Source organism: Myodes glareolus, chromosome 3, assembly GCF_982192425.1.
Source record: "Myodes glareolus chromosome 3, mMyoGla1.1, whole genome shotgun sequence".
Taxonomy (NCBI): Eukaryota; Metazoa; Chordata; class Mammalia; order Rodentia; family Cricetidae; genus Myodes; species Myodes glareolus.
The window spans coordinates 190,546-210,911 of record NC_142028.1 but is presented as its reverse complement, the minus strand read 5'-3'; the positions used below and the strand labels follow the sequence as shown (position 1 = coordinate 210,911).

At 39.9% G+C, this 20,366-nt stretch overlaps 2 pseudogenes; both read right to left on the bottom strand.

Moving 5' to 3' along the window:
• Nucleotides 1-15,126: 15,126 nt before the first annotated feature.
• Nucleotides 15,127-16,119, bottom strand: LOC125399522 (mitochondrial fission regulator 1 pseudogene; annotated as a pseudogene).
• A 2,091-nt stretch (nt 16,120-18,210) lies between these two features.
• Nucleotides 18,211-19,140, bottom strand: LOC146895362 (olfactory receptor 4A5-like; annotated as a pseudogene).
• Between the last annotated feature and the right edge of the window lie 1,226 nt (nt 19,141-20,366).

Below are 20,366 nucleotides of genomic sequence, written 5' to 3'. Positions count from 1 at the left end.
ATGAACAATCTCTAAGAAAAAGGTGGTGAATTGCTCACAAGGAGAGTACTTAAATGCCAAGGGACAGGAGAGAGCTTTAACGGTATACACACAAATCTAAACATTCATTTTAGTTCCTAATAGCTACCTTTCTTGCTATCAGACGGTGCCATAATACATCCTGTTGTGAAAGAAAAGGTACCAACACCTCTTCACAGTTGCAATCCTAAAAGCATGGTGTGACCATCAATATAACCTATTGGTGTGATAGAGGCTCTAAACTCTTGGGGAAAATAAACAGCTAGCAAAGTGAACAGAAGGCCTGCTCCTGAAGAAGGAACTCATTACAGTACTGCTAAACTAGCCATCAACATGAGGCTTGACAGATCATACACAGTAGAGGATATCCTGCTACTACCACTTTCTTGCATTGATATGGTATCCAATTGCCTTTTAAGTGCTTACCTTTATACCCATAAATGAGTTCAATCTTTGCCCCTTATCAAAGCAAGTCTTCAATAGCAAATATTATTAAAGAGAACCACAACTAGTCTGAGAACTGAGAATAATTGACTTTGGAGTGTTTAGTCATAAATGGCTCATTTCTATCACATTTTCTGTCCATTCAAGACTCAGGAAACAAATCCAAAGAAGAGTCAAAAATCATAAGTGCCAGTGACTAAAACAATGTCATCCTAACATGATACAGCCATTAAACTATGAACTCACAGAAGCCATGCTTACCTGCACAAAACCTTTAAAAGATAAGTCAGTCAACTTTCCAGGTCTCACACCTATCTGAGGAGCAATTTGTGACTGAAAGTTAATGAGGATGGGCCCTATAGGTAAACAAATTGGCATCACTAATAGGACTCAATGAATTAAAAAGAGAACATGAATTTGGGAGGAGAATATTCAGATGGGTGTTTTCAGGGTTTTAGAAAAAGGATATGATCAAAATTCATTGTATATGTACATAAAATTTATGTAGATTACATTAAAATGTTATAATGCAAAATTAAAAATATAGATAAAATTATAGATAAACTGAATTGTAACATATTATAAAACACTTGGACATGCAATAAATGTATAAATGACTCTAAAGAAAGCTGACCTTGTATCCAGGCCCAGTCATAACCTGGCTTTCTGACATTTGGGAGATTCTGGACAGAGAGCATTGGGATTCTAAAAAGAGAATTTGGAACTGCATAATTTGTTTTAGTTGATGTTATTCTTAAAAAGATTGTCAACTATAGTTTTTAACACAAGTAGGAATGATGATCTAAGTCTAAATATATAGGAGATATGGCCCTGATGATTCTAATTCATTCAGTCAGTCCCTTTTTTCATCCTTTTTTATTTATTACTCTGTTTTTTGTTTTTTTCCTGTTTGTTTGTTGAGACAGGATTTCTCTGTGTGACTAACTGTCTGCCATGGAACTTGCTCTGTAGATCAGACTGGCCTCATACTGACAAAGATCTTCATGTCTTTTCTCAGAAGTGTTGTGATTAAAGGAGTTTACTCAATTGCCCCCTCAGTAGGGTTTTCTCATTTCGACTATTTACATATATTTATGAATATAGGCATATGTATATATTTTAGGAAGTTTCGAATTATGAAATTTCTCCATGATTTTTAAGGATTTTAGTGTCAGTTATTCCCTTCCATACTATCTCCAGGACCCTATATCATCCCCTATTCAATTTAATCTTTTTTCATTATTTCTTTTTCTCACTTCATACACACTCTAACTCTTTAAGTTGAAATTCAACAGCTACATTGAGTAATTTCCTGAATTCTATGAATAATTCAATTTAAGCACATATATCTAAATATTCACATGTTGGTATTACTGGGTCTGGGATGCCTCAACTCAGAATCATCATTTTCAGCTCTATATATTTGCATGCTAATTTTATAATTTCATTTTCCATACAACTTGATAAAATCCCATGGTATATATGTGCCACATTTGTCACAAGCTATTCATCATTTGATACAGTTACAGGGTGATTCTATTTTTTCAAGACATGAATGTGAATACCTAGCTACATTTTGATTATTGACATTAGCTACACTGAGACCCTGTGCCTGGATGTGTTATAGGAACTATGAGAAACCCCATTACCATTATTCTGCTAAATGAACATAGTAAAAAACTGAACTCTGGATATTCTATCATTATACCTTGTATATGGCGGCTTCTCAATGAGAGTAGGTGGAGTCAGAGAGATGCCATGTAACCACCAGAGAAGAAAGATGCCCATGTGCCAGTATGGTAAACCACAAGCCTTGTGGAAAAATATAAAATAATAGAAATGTGTTAATTTAAGATATAAGAGCTAGCTAACAATGCACTTAAGTGATTGGTCAAGCAGTTTTGTAATTAATACAGTTTTAATGTGATTATTTTGGGTCTGTGTGGCCAGGAACAAACAAGTAACCTCCAACAACAATACCTATGAGTTAGTGCATCTTTTTTAAAACAGGGTTTCTCTGTACAACAGCCCTGGCTGTCCTTGTATTTTCTTTGTAGAGCAGAGTTGCCTTAAATTCACAGAGATCCGCCTGCCTCTTCATCCCAAGTGCTGGGATTAAAGGCATGTGTTACCATCTCTAAGCATTACTGCCTCACTTAACCCTCATCAAAGGAGATTTTTTTTTTTTGCAGTTGGTGTCAAAGAATATAGAAAGTCACAGCGGATAAAATGAAGAAAATAAGAAACTGTCAAATTTCAATGAAAATGGGACATGTTCACCACACACAAACACACATGCACGTGCACACACACACACACACACACACACACACACACACACAACTCAGAAACCATCGAAGAAGATAGGATGTAAAGATATAACAACAAGAGTGAATGAAGGTAACTGATGTTTTCCAGACACTATAAACATGTGTACACTTGAACTCATAGATACTGTGACTACATGCAAAAGATCTTAACACATCAAGCCAGACAAAATACCAAAATAGATGAGGAAGGAAGTAGTGAAATCCCTCATCTAGCTGAAAATCCTTTGACAATTTGTGACTCCTGAGACAGGGAGAGTTGGTTTTCTTCAAATTGCTGCCACTGGGAATGTACCATACTCAATAGATGACTCTACACCTATATAAATACTGGTAAACATAAAAAGTACACATAATACTGGAATGAAAAAATGGTAAGAGAAAATAGAGGAGGAGTTGGAGGTGAGTGAATGATGTGTGAACATGACCAAAATACATCATATTTAATATAAAAGCTCAATGGATAATATATTCTCCTTTTCTGAGGTCTTCATAGAATGAAAAGAATGTTTGTGATCCAGTAAGTAGACAAAGTGACCCTTTGTTAAAATTTATTTCCAATCTATACAGCTAGCAATTTCTCTGCACAGTTTCTTTCTGTAGTTAACATCTGTAGTTAACATTTTATGCCAAAATTTTTGCATACTAATTTTCATCTCTGAATTTTCTTAAAGGATTCAATATGGAGTTAATAACTGTATAAAAACAGAAATGGATTTATCTATGGGAAAATAGGAAACGGGTCTGGCATGCATGAAAAAACAGGGAACAAAAAAATCAGACAACTACTATGATGGGGGAGCTGCATGTGGACAGGGCTTTGAACCTCCGTTCTTGAATATGAGCTCTGAGAGAGTTTAGAATTATTCCACAGGAGACTAGGAGAAGGATAAGGATCACTATGCAGCCCACTCCAGCACTGGCAACCACAGTGACACCAATGCAAAGGATACATGTCACACATAAGATGGCCACTTACATTAGAACCACAGAAAGGAAGTTTATAAACAAAGAGAATTAGAAGCAGTGAGTGAACAAAATCTCCAGTTTAGGCCACTTTCAATTCTACTGATTTATTATTTATTTATTTATTTATTTATTTATTTATTTATTTTATGTTCGAACAGTCATGCAACAGATTTCAAGCTTACTTCCATATCCTGAAAGATGCTGCTTAGTAGTAATTAGGATCTGATAACCACTGTAGCCAAATAAAGGCTATGTTTCTCTAATTGAATGCTATCTGTAAAGGAACCAGGATTACCGGAAGGCAGTTAACAGGGTAGTGGTGAGTGATGAAGAGTCTGCAGTAATATAACCTGTGTTGCAAACTCAGGTTCATGAACTTCATGTGAAGTCAATTTTGGAGAGATAAGTAACCTCCCTATAACTCTACTTCATCATTTATTCCAGGAGAACATGCTTAGCATATACTTTCCCCAATACTTTTTTAATCTTGTTATTTGTAATGACTATAGCGCTACATAACATCTAGTAAAAACCTAGATGGATAATTGACATTATCAATGCTTTAAAGTGTTCACTCTGATCAAAGAAACTAAACAATCTCAACCACTATCCAAAAAAAAATAAGAGTTTTTCATGGCCCAGGATGTAAAGTGCAGTATTGTAACATGAGGGGCTGGCTTGTGGGGTTTCTGTCCCACTCAGTACCCCACAACCGGCAAGTCCCAGAGAAAATCAATCACATAAAGATATCTCTATAAGATTATAAATTGATTGGCCCATTAGGTCAGGCTACTTATTAGCTCTTATAACTTATGTTACCCCATTATCCTTATCTACATTAGCCACATGGCTCAGTACCTTTCTCAGCTGGTCAAGTTACATGCTGCCTCTTCGGTGATTTGCGCAGGAGTGGCAGAGGGAGCTCTACTTCCTGTATGCTTTCCCACCTATACTGCCTGCATGGCCAATCAGTGTTTTATTAAAATACATGATTGACAGAATACAAACAATTCTCCCGCACCACAGTATATCTTGTAATTCGCCAACATCATTTAAGAAATAGACAAAATTTTATCTTAGGAATTACTTATTTATCATATGTAAATGAGAACAATATTTATCTGTAAAGCAATTCATTATGCATTGAGTCAATCAAGATCCTATGCCCATATATTAAATGGGATAGGAAGGAACCTGTAAGAGATAGTCTGGGAACTATTTAGAAGTCATGAGGCAACTTCTACATATACCATTCTCACTCATGTCAGGCACTTATTCAGAAGGTCTGGACTGCAGAAACTAAAAGTTGGTAACAGGACAGCTGTTGCATAGCATAAGAGAGAAAGCACTCTGTGTCCAATACACATGCTTTCACATTTGACTTCCTAAAAATTTAAGCATTTTTAGTTTCGTTAATTATCACTACTGCATTTCACCATGAGTAATCTCTAGAACATTTCTATAATATAGCAAATATAGAGCCTCCAAACTATCTAGTATGCTATACAGATTACATATACAAAGATTGTGTAGTGTCCCACGCTACCGTCTCGCCAGCAAGAACCACGCGGAACACTAGGATCCTTCTGCAGGAATGGCTTTAATCCTCTTGGGAGCTAGAGCATAAGCCAACATGGCCGGGGACCCAGATAAGATGGAACCCATCCCTTATAAAGGAAACAGACCCTGCTTTGGACGTGTCATTCCTGGATTGGTCAACTGCTCCCAGTCCCAGGTGAAACCTTGGGAGTAGTGGAAAAATACCAACACGTGTGAGCTTTCTAGCTCACCTGGCGGTGCAGCGCCATCTATGGTGGAGAGTGTGGTTGCGGCCTTCTACATCTCCCCCTAATTTTACTTCTTTGCAGAAAGGCAACTCCCTAGGAAGGTAAAGATAGAGGTCGCACTTCCCAAAATGAAAACATTAAAATGGGCTTACACGGAATCTGTCCCTAGGCTCATGACACCTGGAACCTATCCGGCCTGCCCTCTGCCAATTTTCTGGGAAAGGGAATATACGGCAGGAAACCCTTAAGCAGAGCGACTTATCTCTCAGAGAGGGTCATTCTCTGTGCGATGCTCTTAAGCTCGACAACCTTCAGGGCTAGCTAAGCCAAGCACTCCACCCTGTGCAATGGACCACAGTCCTAGGGGTGCAGGAGCTGGTTGGCTTAAACCTTACTGCTTTAACATAGATAACCACACATCAGTAGAGGCCCCCTGTTCCAGGGCAGCCAGCGCTTGTGCAATAACCACTTTGTCCCTACGACTTTGGGATTTGAGTCAGCAGACCATCCAGAGGAGAAACACTAATCCATAGCATAGGACTGTTCCAAAACATTTCCATCCCCACCCATTCTTTGAAGTAGGGGAATGAGAGACACGGCCCAGGACTGAAGTCCTACGGCCAAGCTTATAAATCATCTCTAGGATGGTAGGGAGGGGGCCCAGAGTCTTATTGGTTGTAAAAAATCGGGGAGACACCGCCATCCTATGGTTGACTGGTAACAACTTCAGGAAGGCTGAGAGTGTCCTCCATCGGTGCTCTGTCATCCATCCGCAAAATGGCAGGAGGAACAGCAGCCAGGTCCTCAGGCGAATCCGTGTGTTGTGGATCACTCTTCACTGTTCGGGTCAATCGCTCTGGCAGCCAGAATGGGCTTTCTTGATCCTGTGGGAAGACACAAACAGCTCCCCTGGATCTCAATAAGATGGGATCCGGGCCTTTCCATTCATTAGAAAGCACATCTTTCCACTTAACCAAATCTTTGGGCCGCTGCGGATCCGAACAATGTCGTGTTGCAGCATTTTGGCCATTATCATCCAGATTTAAAAAATTTATGGTGAACAGAGCCATGGCGATGGCCACCCTTGGTGTCGTGGGCAGCTCTGTCAATATTCCCCCTTTCTGTTTAAGTAGATAAGATTTGAGGGTGCGATGCGCTCGTTCTATGATACCTTGCCCCTGGGGGTTATAAGGCAGGCCTGTAATGTGGGTGACCTGCATCTGCGCACAGAATTGCTTAAACTTTTGAGAAGTATAGGCAGGCCCATTATCCGTTTTTAAAGATGTGGGCTTGCCCCAAGCACTCCATGCCTCAAGGCAATGTTGAATGACATAAGAGGTTTTTTCTCCTGTAAGCGGTGTGGCATGAATAATGCCAGAGCATGTGTCAATCGACACATGCACATACTGAAGTTTTCCAAAGGCAGTGATATGAGTTACGTCCATCTGCCATATTTGCAAGGGCGTAATCCCTCTGGGGTTCACGCCAGTGTGTCTGATAGGAAGAAACTGGCAACAGCTGTGACATTGGGTTACAATATCGCGAGCCTCTTTTCTGGTAAGAGAAAAACGTTTGCGCAGGGTTTCAGCTGTAACATGAAACTTATCATGAAAGGTTTTAGCGGTCTGCAACGGGGAGGCAAGAGCTACTGCAGCAAGCCGCGTAGCACGATCAGCCAGGTCATTGCCCAAACTCATTGGGCCTGGAAGCCCCAAATGTGCTCTTATGTGTGTGATAAAAAATGGAGCTCTCCTACTTAGTAAGCAATCCTGTATCCTCTGGAAAAGAGCTGCCACTGTACTAGTAGGTTTTATAATTCCAGCGGCCTCTAATAATTTAACAGCGTTAACCACATAGGCAGAATCAGAAACAATATTAAGGGGACAAGGAAATCTTTGAAGAACCTCTAAAACCACCATACATTCCACCACCTGGGGCGAGGTGGCAGAAAAGTTCTTTATATATGTTTTAGAACCGACAACATAGGCTCCCACACCATTCTTGGAGCCATCTGTATAAACCGTCATCCCGTCTTTTAACGGAGCAAAAGATGTAGCTCGGGGAAACACAATGGGATGACATGCAGCGAACTGCAGTAGAGGATGTTTAGGATAATGATTATCAATTTTCCCTGAAAAGATGGTAACCAAAATGGCCCAATCGTCAGAGGCAGCGGCCAAAGTTTGTACCTGAGAGGAGGTATAGGGAATTATCATAACCTCTGGGTGCTTGCCAAAATGACTAACAGACATTTTAAGGCCTTTAAGGGCAATTTGAGCTATAGCGGCGGGATACCACTCAATACTTTTGTTAGGAGAAGCATGTGGATGGATCCACAGTAACGGTCCGTCCTGCCATAGCACAGCGGTGGGTAGCTTTCTTGTTTTAAACACGCATAGAGCAAATGGTTGAGTCTCATCAATACGGCACAGCTGTGCCTCCTTAATGGATTCCTCTACTAGCAACAAGGCTGCCTCTGCTGCCGGCGTCAAGGCCCGAGGGGAGGTAATATGAGTATCCCCTTCCAAGATATCAAACAATGGCTTCAAATCAGCAGAGGGGATTTTTAAAAACGGTCGCAGCCAATTAATATCTCCTAACAACTTTTGGAAATCATTTAACGTTCGCAAATCATCCCTATAAATTTTTATTTTTTGAGGCAGAATCTTTTCAGGAAGAATAACAGAACCTAAAAATTGACCAGTATCTGCAATCTGGACCTTCTCAGCGGCTATTTGAAGACCCCATAGCTGTAAACTTTTAACGAGCAGTGGGTAGGCTTCCTTTAGGACCTGTAAGTCCTCATGACACATAAGTACATCATCCATATAATGAACCACGAGCAAACATGGAAACCGTTCACGAAGCGGTTTAAGAGCCTCCTGCACAAACATCTGACAAATGGTCGGACTGAGACACATACCCTGAGGGAGGTTTTTCCATTGAAAACGCTTATCAGGCTCTATATGATTAATTGAAGGAACCGTAAAAGCAAAGCGAGGCCTATCAGCAGGATGCAATGGAATAGAAAAGAAACAATCTTTAATATCTATTATTACCAAACTCCAATTTTTGGGCAAAGCTGAAAGCACCGGGAGTCCTCGCTGCACAGGCCCAAAGAGGTGCATTTGTTCATTAACGGCTCTCAAATCATGCAGCAAGCGCCACCTTCCGGATTTCTTTCTAATGACAAAAATGGGTGTATTCCACGGAGAGGTGGATGGTTCTATGTGTCCCAGAGCCAACTGCTCATTAACTAGCTGATTCACTGCTTCCAGTTTTTCAGAGGTAAGTGGCCACTGGGGAACCCATACGGGGGTCTCTGTTTTCCACGGTATGGGCCGTGCTGCCCCAGTGGCGCCTAGGAAAAACCCAGGCCCTGTTTGCTGATATTAGGTTTAGGATTTATTGGCTCTCGTATTCCCTGCTGGGAGCGACCCAAGCCCCTTCCTGGCCTATGACCCATTCTGATCATTATATCTTGGGCCTGAGATGAATATGCATTAGATAGGGTCAATCCCATGCCCTGCATCACGTCTCTTCCCCATAAGTTGACCGGCAGGGGGAGGACATATGGTGTAAAATATCCTGACTGCCCTTCATCTGTTTCCCAGGTTAATCTGGTGGAGCTAATGGTGGGGTTTGCACTGTAGCCCAAGCCCTGTAGGGCATGAGACGACTCAGTAACTGGCCAGGACTGTGGCCACCAGCGCGATGAGATAATACTTTTGTCCGCGCTGGTGTCCAAAATGCCTTCAAAGCATTTACCATTGACCCAAAGGGGCAGTTTGGGTCGATCTTGAAGGCTAACAACCAAGTAGGCTGAATCCTGTCCTGTTGACCCCATTAATCTATTCTCCGGCCTCTGGTGGATGTCTGCCGGGAGAAGCAGTAACTGAGCTATCCTGTCTCCTTTACTGATGGAAAAAACTCCACTAGGGCAAGAGCATAGGGCTTGTATCTCAGCAGTGTGCTGACTATCAACGAGACCTGGGTGGACGATTAATCCCTGTAGGGTAAGCGAGCCACGTCCTAAAAGCAGGCCCACGCTTCCAGGGGGTAGGGGCTCAGGCAGCTGCACAGGGACGGGCTGTACCCCCATTTGAGGCATTAATAAGAAGTCGGTGGAGGCACACAAGTCCACTCTTGTTCTGCCTCCGAGGGTCCCTCGGTCGTTGCCCTGACGAACTTGTTCCCATATTTTTGGGGGCCCTGGGACCGAGGGCCTGCCATCCCGTTTTTTGGATCATCAATCTGTGGGTTTCCTAATGGTGGGAGGATCTTACCATGGGCGTCCCTAACGGAGCAGCAGAGCTCTGCCCTATGATAACCTTTACCACAGCGTGAGCAAAGCATAGGGGGCGCTCTCTCCTTTTCTGATGACCTACAGTCCCTTTTTAAGTGTCCTGGCTTCCCGCATTTAAAGCAAACTCTTCTGTCTGGCCCTTTAAAAGGGTGTTTTTGTGACTGCATGATGGCTGCAGCCAAACCTGCATTCGTCAGGGGTCCTCCTAGTTCTCTACAGACCCTGAGCCAGTCCTGTAGCCCTTTATTTTTCCTAGGTGCTATGGCGGCACGGCACTCCTGCGTGGCTTGCTCAAAAATGAGCTGCTCAATTAGGGGCATGGCCGTATCAGTATCGCCAAAAATGCGTCCTGCTGCCTCAATCATTCTTGCCACGAAATCTGAAAAAGGCTCCTGAGTCCCTTGTATAATCTTGGTGAGCGGAGTGCTCCCTTCTCCCTTTTTTGTCAAGGCTTTCCATGCTCTTACAGCTGTATCGGCTATCTGGCGGTAGGCGCCGTAAGGGTAGTTTGTCTGGGCAGCGGCATAGTGCCCTCGCCCAGTCAGGAGGTCAAATGTCCATTGCTGTTGTTCTGGAGTTAAGGCCTGAGCGTTAGCTCTGGCCTGTTCCTGGGCTACCTCGTGCCACAGTGCTTTCCATTCCAAATATTGACCCATGCTGATGAGCGATGCTTTTGCAACTGCTTCCCAGTCCACTGGAGTCATGGCAGACAAGGCCAATCTGTCCAACTGGGCTAAGGTAAAATTAGCAGTCACTCCATACTTTCTGACTGACTCTGCTAACTCTTTAATTTGGTTGTACTCCACAGGTGCATATACTCGCCCGTTTTCCCCTTCATAAACGGGGAAGGCCAAGTGTAGCTTTCTCTTGACCTTGTCAGGGATAAATGAAAAAGTCTTTGGCCCAAGGCGTTCCTCATAAGGAGGCGCCGAAGGGGCAATTGGGGGAGGGCGTAGCCTATAATGAGGCGGATGGGCCGTTTGGGATGACCTCATGGCCCTGCCATTGGCTAATTCTACTCCCTCCTCTGTATCCAGTTCTCCTTCCTCTTCTCCTGAGCCAGAACTTTCGTACTCACTTTCATGGTCACTTTCAAGGTCACTTTCGATCAGCAAATTACTGTTCTTTCCTTTTTTCTTATTATTGATATCAGAAAGCTTTTGGCCTTGTGGGCCAATGTTCTCCCCCATTTTTACTTCCTTAGAATTCCTGGAGGGTCCTCTTTCCTTAATTTTTTTTCTCACGCGCGCGTCTAACCTCCCACTGCATTCAGTTTCTGATATTCTGTCCTGAATTTCCTCCGCCTTTGCAACAACCGCTTGGCAAGACTCATCTTTTAAGCAATTTCTGACGGAAAATAAGAGAATTGCTAAGATAAGCATCAAGGCCTGTATGAAACCTTCCCAATGCAGAGACAAGTCAAGCTCAAAACTGAAAAATCCAGGAACAGACATTACCTCTCTGATTATGCAGACCCGCAGTTCTGAATCCTTCCTGAATCCAAGGTGAATCCAAGAGATCCCCGTCGGTGAGGTGGTCAGGATTCCTCGGTGTCCCGAGGGCTTCGGCACCAGTTGTCCCACGCTACCGTCTCGCCAGCAAGAACCACGCGGAACACTAGGATCCTTCTGCAGGAATGGCTTTAATCCTCTTGGGAGCTAGAGCATAAGCCAACATGGCCGGGGACCCAGATAAGATGGAACCCATCCCTTATAAAGGAAACAGACCCTGCTTTGGACGTGTCATTCCTGGATTGGTCAACTGCTCCCAGTCCCAGGTGAAACCTTGGGAATAGTGGAAAAATACCAACACGTGTGAGCTTTCTAGCTCACCTGGCGGTGCAGCGCCATCTATGGTGGAGAGTGTGGTTGCGGCCTTCTACAGTGTAGTATAAAAATATAGAACACTATAGTGGCATTTAACATTAGCTATTAAGATTTTCTAGAAAATAACAACTTTTAAAGCATGATAGCCTTTCAATGTAACACTTCTATGAATCTGTATAACAGTATGCAAGAAACTGACCATGACTTTCTTTATGTATATGTGCTAACATATTGTCTGGAATGATTTTAAGATTTACATGCGAACTAGTATATTAAGCTTCCAAAATATACATCACAAACATTTCCCATATACTCTAACACATTTAGTATATGGAATTTAAAATTTCTAATATAAATATTTATAATTGCATACTTGTCAACATGTCATGTAAAATATATCATAACCTAAATAACAAATAATTGTGTTTTATTTTATTTTTGCTTATTTAATATATAATATGTGCTATTGGCCAATGTGGAAAATAAACTCTAGGGAATATAAAAAGTTAATCCAATACATTATGCATTATTCAGTCAGTTTCTGTGTTTTCCAGATTTATTCTCCCACTTTTGATAGCTTTTGAAACAATCTGACCTTTAAAATATTCCTTTATTTCAGTAAAATACAAGAGTATCATACTTTGTTCCTAATCCAATGTTGTAAAACTTGTATATTGTCAGAGAAAATTACTGCCTCCTTTACTCAGTATAAATTCAGTATAGGAAGATATACATGAAGACCATTAAATATAATTACTTTAAAAAGGCATTTTAATATTATTATTTGCTATAATCAAACAAAATATTAAATTTACTTATGACTGTGAGAGAGTAACTTAATTAGCAGAAACTAATGTTCAAACCTTGTTGGGTAAAGAAATAATTTAATTTAAAAATGTACTTTTTCCTCTATTGTGATGAAGCAAAATGGGGGATCTTTCTTTGAGGATTTATAATAACAAGCTGTTTGCCTAGCTATTAAACATTATACCTAACTATAGAAAGGCTGAAATTTAGCTTTATAGAAAACTGAGTGGCACACTTTCTCATAACCAGAGGAAAGTCCATTCAGTCTTGTACTCATTGAAATAAAATCTTAAAATTCTTTATTTCTAATTTAAAAAATCATCCTGTGTAGTAAGAAGGACACTTGTTCATTTCCTGGTCACCCAGACTCCTGAAATAACCACACAGAAACTTTATTAATTAAAGTTTGGGCCACTGTTTAGTCAATTAGCTCTAGCTTCTTATTGGCTAAATTTTACATCTTAATTTAACCCATTTCCATTATTTTACATTTTATCATGAGACTTGTGGCCTACAAGCAAGGTTCCAGTGTGTCTGTCTTCTGCAGCCGCTCCTTGGCTTCTCCCTGACTCAGCCTGCTTTCTCCCAGCATTCAGGTTAGTTTTCCCTGTCTAGCTCTGCCCTACCTTATTACAGGTCCAAAACAGTGGTATTCACAGCATAGAGAGGGAAATGCCACATCAATCCTGTATCAATAATATCCCAAAAATAATTTGACATTTTACAGAGTTTTATGAATAATGATGAATATAATAAGACAAAATGATATCTTGAAGACTAGATACCAACTACAAGTACCCAGCTTAGATACATGTGCTTCCAGAGTACCCTGATCCATTAAAAAAGGTAAATAATTCCTCTAATCAGTGCATAATTTTATTTGAGCAGGTTACTATTCATAGTATCAGCGATAATTTTATTATAATAAGTTAATTCATTAAAATACTTTGAACTAATTCAGAAAAGGAAATGTCTCCTAGACACTTTTTTCCCCAAAAAAAAATCTCAAGGGAGGTGAGAGTAGTTAGCTGCCAAATGACGCAAATCTATAATGTGAAACAAGGAAATTCCAAAGTGAGATGATTAACAAACAAACACTTAGAAAATTAAACATTATGAAATGGTTGGTAAGTCAAGCAATATGCAATCCAACCTACAGAAAACAAGCGTCCCAGACTCCTCAACTACCTGCACACCAACCGTGCACTCTTACTCTGACAGTGTCAGGGTCCTGACCAGAAACTCTGAGCTTCCAATAAGAAACCTTGAACCCGCACTGCAGAATCTGATATAACTGACTCTTAAGAAAAGATTATAACTATGCTCATTTCGAAGGAGCAGATATGGAACCATAAGTAATTTTATTCCATTCATTTAACCCCTTCATCTCAAGACTTTGTTGGTTCAATAATTTATATTTAAAAGACAATTGTTTTCCCTGCATCCCACCAGTATTTGTTGTTAGTTGTTCTTTTGATCTTTACTGTTCTGGGGTAAAATGAAATCTCAGAGCAGTTTTGATTTGAATTTTCCTAATTCAAAGATGATAAATATTTAAAAAAACATATCCCCAAACCCATTTTCCAAACGTGTCAACTTCTTTTTTTTGTTTTGTTGTTATCTGTGGTGGCAGTGATGAAGGTGGTAGTAGCAGTGGTCAGTTTTTTGTCTTGTTTGTTTTTTAACTCTGTTTTTAGTTTTTTATATGTCCTGGATATTAATCTTCTCTTCAATATACGGCTTGCATTGATTCTCTCCAACTCTGTAAATTTCCTCTTCACCTGATTAATAGTTTCTTTACCTGTGCAGGCCTAACAGTTTCACTGAGTCTCATTTGTCAATTGTTGACCCTAATTCTTGGACAAAGGGAGTCCTATGAGAGAAGCACATTCCTGTAGCTATATCATATAGAATATTGCTTATGTTTTCTTCTAGTATTTTTTGATGGTACATTCTGGCTTTTATTTAAAAAGTGATTTAATTCAATAATTCAATTTGTTACTATTTGAGAAGTACACTGACTTCCCAGTATTGGATGGCAATGAGGTTTAAGCAGTCTTCTGGGCCCTCAGTTCCCTCTAATAGAAAGCAATACGGAAACTCAGCAGTGAACATTTTCTGCTGCTTATGTAGACTCAACTCCAGGAGGATAAAAAATGTGAGAATATATGTAAATCCTATTAGAAGCATTCCCATTTCCAACACTGTCCTCTAATAACACGGTATACCAGCTGTTCCCTCACTGACCAGTAAACTCAAAATGAAGATAACAGGATCCTCACTGATACCATTCCTTGTGAGTTTTTACATACTGTTTTATATACAAATGTGTGCATATAATACACATACACAGATATGAGTGTTAAGAATTGAGAATGAACACCAGTATCCACAAATGGCATGTCTGTATTCTGAGACTCTATTAAAACCTATTTAAAACATCTCATAATACATGTGTGTTAAGGAAAGCTCCAAAACTGGCCATCTCCTAAAAACCAAACCAACCTCTGGTGCTTTCACTACCTCTCACTCCTCTAATTAGGATAAGAAGGAGACCCATGAAAACTATTGTCAGAAATAGTGATTTCTACTAGCCAGACTCAGCTTTGCAAGCCAACAGGTGAACCAGGGGTCTTTGTCCATTAGGAGTCCTGAACATTTTCAATTAATACCTTCATTTTACCTGTAGACTTCAAAATATGCAGACCAAACAGGGCCTGGTCTGAGGTGGCCTCTCATTCTGGCTTTGGAATTCCTCTCTCAACTTCACCCTGGCTATTGTTTCGATACCGATTAACAAACTTCTTTTTCAGAGCCTCTGCTATGAGGGCAGCAGGGTCAGTAGTATCCACTACCCTAGGCTTTACATCTCTCTCTGACCTCTTAACTGAGTGCAGTTTCACACTATTCATGTCTTTAATGATCTCTAGCATATTTGACATGTCAGGCGGCTTTGAGTTGCTCTTAGACAAAGTCTTTCCAGCATTGAGTCTTTGCTCTCATCACTCTTTAATAAGATCAACAGCAGACATACTTTGGTGGAGTATTGATGGAGGGGGAGGAGGGGGTGAGGGTGGAAGAGGGGAAAGAGGTGGATGTGCTGCAGTGGAAGAATTTAAATGACTTCCACTAAGACCCTGTGCTCCTTCAGGTTTACAATCTTGGCAATCTGAGCTCTAAGGGCAGCGAGCTCATTCTCAAGTGCCGATATCTCCTGCAAGGCCTCCTCACTGGCAGTGTTGTCTTTGGAGAAGGCTCATCTTGAGACAAGTTTGGTAAGGAAATGTGTCTGCTTGGGGGCTTCTCAAAGCAAAGAAGTTCATCTTCAAGGGGAGACTTGGACCTGACCTCTTCTCTGAGTCTTGTTGAGCACTCCCCTTCTTCTGTGACTATCCAACCAAAATCAGCAAAAGATGTCACCACATCCTTTCCTGGGTGGGTGGGACCCATTCTGTTGCATGGCTGGTAAGCTGACATTGAACTCTTGGACACTGAATCAGAGACAAGTTGGTACCAATCTTCCTTACGATATTTCGAGACGAACCATATGGCTTTCCAGACCAAAGTACCAACTGCGTGCTGACCCTAACTTGCTGAACCACTAACCTCTGCATGCACTTAATCCAGCCCAGCATTTAGTGTCTGCATCTTCCCAACCTTCAGTTCAAGTGCTTCAGGAACCCATAGCAGCATATGGTCCATAGAGTACACTCCGCTGTGCCGCAGTCCACCTTCTTCTAGTATTTGAAAAAGAACTATAGCCAGGACTTTCACTAATATTTCTATAATTAGGATTATTATCTACTCTAGTTAGTTACTATCTTTGCTATCTTTATTTGCAAACAGGATTTTCTGTGTCATAAGGCCAGATGGGTTCTACTAAAGCTTAACTATTTTCAACTTATATTACATTATCATTATCATATGTAACAGATACATTTATAACTGTGCCTCCTCCTTTGTTGATAAATAAAAAAGATACACAGTGCATATTTTACTTTGGGGAAAAGTAAACTTAAAAATATTTCTGAATGTTTTATTATCACTGGAGGATGGAAGAGTAATATTAAAAAACTGTGAGTTGTGATCATTTGGACTCTAGTCTGTTTTTTCTCTACTATGTTTGTTGCTTTAGTTTTGTGTTTGCTTTTTCACCAGTCTCTCCTTAATCCTTTGTTTTGCTTTCTCCTTTCACCAAATACATGGGCCTGGTTTTTAGGAACCCTTCCACAGCCTTCTGGAAGATTAGATATTTATGTTACCGAAAAGCATTATTTCTACCTCAGCCTCTTTAGTCTATTTAGACAAAATATCTCCCTCCTGACTTTTTAGGCCTCCAAAGCTACCTCTTCTCTTTCCTACCTTCTACTTTCTCCCTATCATCTTTATACCAATCACTATACTTACTGAATTTTCTTCTTTTTTATTTATGGATATATAAGGATATAATATGTTAGTATACAAGGGCAATTGAATTCTATTCCATCAAAACACTGCAGATGACACATGCTATGCATGACAACAAATATATTAAGACAATTTTACCATTTAATCGTATATACTGTCTTATGGCTTCTGCTGCAAGTGAGGCTGGCCTCTCAGCAATGGCCTTTTCTAGGCTATCATTAGCTCAAAATCTTAGCATCTCCATCACTCTGCCATGCCTTCAAAACCAGCAGCACTTGGGAAACTCTCACACATTATCAAATAGAGTTGCAAGCACAAAGAATAGTCTTGGCTCTGTCTGTCTTTCTGTGTGTTGATCAGGAGAAAGTATTTCCCAAATTTTTCCTCAGTTATGCTGATCTATTCTGAACCACAGCTGTTTCTTCAACTGCAGATAATCAGTATAGATTGTCCCAATAAGGCAAAAGCTTCACTTTAGTGATTTTGGTGTATTGTTAGTCAAAGTCAGTTCTTCAGCAAAAACTGACCAGAATCAGAGGTTCTTAATTAAAAATATTATGTAATATACTTATAGAGCCTTTTCTTCCCTCTGAAATTTCACAAGCTAGGCCTCCATCACAGTTAGTCTCCACATTTTTATTTTCTAAGATCTCATAGAACATTCCACTGAGCTCTAAGCACTCCATAACTTTTTCACTCCAAAATTCAATGCCAGCATGATTTAGGTTTTCCAGATTCTTTGTCTCTAGTACCATTAGTTCAAAGCTATTATTTTTCTTTTTTTAATTTTTTATTCATTTTACATACCAACCATGGTTCCCCTGCCTCTCTTCTCCACATGCTCCCTTCCATCTCCACCCCCATCCACTCCTCAGAAAGGGTAAGGTCTCCCATGGAGAGTCAACAAAGTGTGGCACATTCAGTTGAGATAGGATTAAGCCCCTACCCCGGCACTGAGGCAGAGCAAGTAATCTGACCAAAAAGTCAGCTCATGCACCAGAGATACATCCTGGTCCTGCTGCCAGGGGTACCACATTCATAAAAGGCTATACCCAACAATAAAATAATAATAGAATTACAAATTTTAGAATTGCAAAAGTTGGATGCCCAATAAACATGAAGACATGATCAACTTCAGTAGCGACAAAGAAAACTAAAATTGCAGTAATTACCAGTTTTGTTTGTATTGCATTCACAAAAGGACCAAAGATCTCACAATGACAAATGTTGGTCCAAATAAAGAGCATTGAAAGTCGAACTGCTAAAATTAATTACTGAATGTTTATTTCCAATTAGAAGTATGTTCAGTGAGGAGAAATTCATTTTGTGCCTGTAGTGAACATTTTACTCCACAGCTTTGCCATACAAGTTTTAATCTCAAGGTTTCTCAGGGTTTATATTAAAGGATTCAACATAGGAGTGAAAATTGTATAAAATACAGTAATAAATTTATCAATAGGAAAATTAGAGACAGGTCTAACATACATGAAAATGCAGGGAACAAAGAAGAGGACAACCACCATGATGTGTGAGCTGCAGGTGGACAGAGCTTTGTGTCTCCCTTCCTGACTGTGAGTCTTAAGAGAGTTTAAAATGATTCCATAGGAGACAAGGAGAAGGATAAAGACCACTACAGACATTGCTCCATTATTGGCAACTACAGTGAGGCCTAGGAAGTAGGTGTCGGTGCATGCAAGTCCCAACAATGGGTACATGTCACAGGCAAAGTGGTCAATGACATTGGGTCCACAGAAAGGAAGTATGTACACAGAGATAACTTGAAGCAGAGCATGAGCAAATCCGCCAACCCAAGATGCCAACAGCAAGAGAATACAAACCTGACGATTCATGATGGTCAAATAGTACAGGGGCTTACAGATGGCAGCATAGCGATCATAGGCCATCATCACCAAAATGAAGACCTCAGCACCACCAAATAAATGCTCCACAAAAAGCTGAACTAGACAAGTTGCGAAGGAAATGGTCTTTTTATCACAAACTAAGTCTTTAAGCAATTTGGGCAAGATGGCAGTGGAATAAACGGCATCTGTGAGTGACAGAAAGGCAAGAAAGAAGTACATGGGAGAGTTCAAGGAGGGGCTGGCAATCACTGTCCCCACAATGAGCAGATTGCCCACCATTGTCACAATGTAGATGAGTAAAAACATGACAAACAATGCTTTTTGGCCAGCAGGATCCTGAGTGAGGCCCAGGAGGATAAACTCTGTAACATTGTTTTTCTGTCCCATTTACTCTACTATTATATTTGTTTCAGAGATATCAGCTCAGCAGAACAGGACCTAACATTGTAACCTACACCTACATTTACTTTATGTCAGAAAGCACATCTTCATTAACATCTTCTAAGTGGTGAACTTCAGTGTATCTTCAGTAGCCATCTGTTGAGTTCCTCTTGGGGATTCTCCATAGTTCTGCTCTAATAATTTTACACATATTAGTATTTCTCTCAAAATGTAAAACTGGTTATTCAAAACATATTACATCACAAAACACTGAAGAAGCATTACTCCTTTTACAATAAATAGAAAATAGTGATGTCAATAAACCTTATGAATATCAACTAGTATACACAGGGAGTTATCCAGTAATATCTTAGCAGAAAATGTCATAATATGATCTGTACATCACCCAAAACAAGAATGGTCCTGGATCATCCATTATTATATTGTAACTAAATATATTTCAAAAGACTTCTATTGTTCAAATATCTTTTATTTAGTCTCAAAAGAATTTCTTTGCACTGTGTCTAGTAACTCTAACATTATTTTGCACAGAACCACCTGTGTCAATTATTTTATTTGGTTGTTTGTCAGAGCTACCAGGAGCTAAAATTCTGTCCATTTCACCACTGGATCTCATATTTAAATGGACTGCAATTGTTCCACATCATTTTAACTGAAATGAATTAACCCACAACTGTCACTGACTGCTGTACCAGTTGAGGTTTTTTTTTCATAACTCTTGTGATAATGTCTGTGATTAAATAGGAGACATAGAAATTAAAAGATGGATAGTGGTGCTTCCTGAGGTTCCCAAGTAGAAATTCAGTGTCCAAGTCTCCAAATACAGAGTGCTCACAAAATCATTATAACTATCATGGTAAGACATGACTGTGGATCATTTACTATACATATTATAAATGTGAATCCATTGCAATTTCTATGTTAAATAAATTAGACAACAGAATTTAAGAGTTTTTCAGCTTGTTTCCAGCATTATTAGCTCAAAGCTATCTTTTTAAACAACGCTGTCATAGTTTTATTTATTCACCTTTGCATAATCAATCTATAAGCTTATATTCACTACATTAATATTACTAATTATGAATAAGTGGGATATGATAGTGACAGTAAATAATGATTGTAGATTTATTATTCTACAATTTATTTATCTGCTGTCTATGAAATAACCCCAGACACACTTTGAAAAAGAGAGAAAGAAAGAATAGCATGGT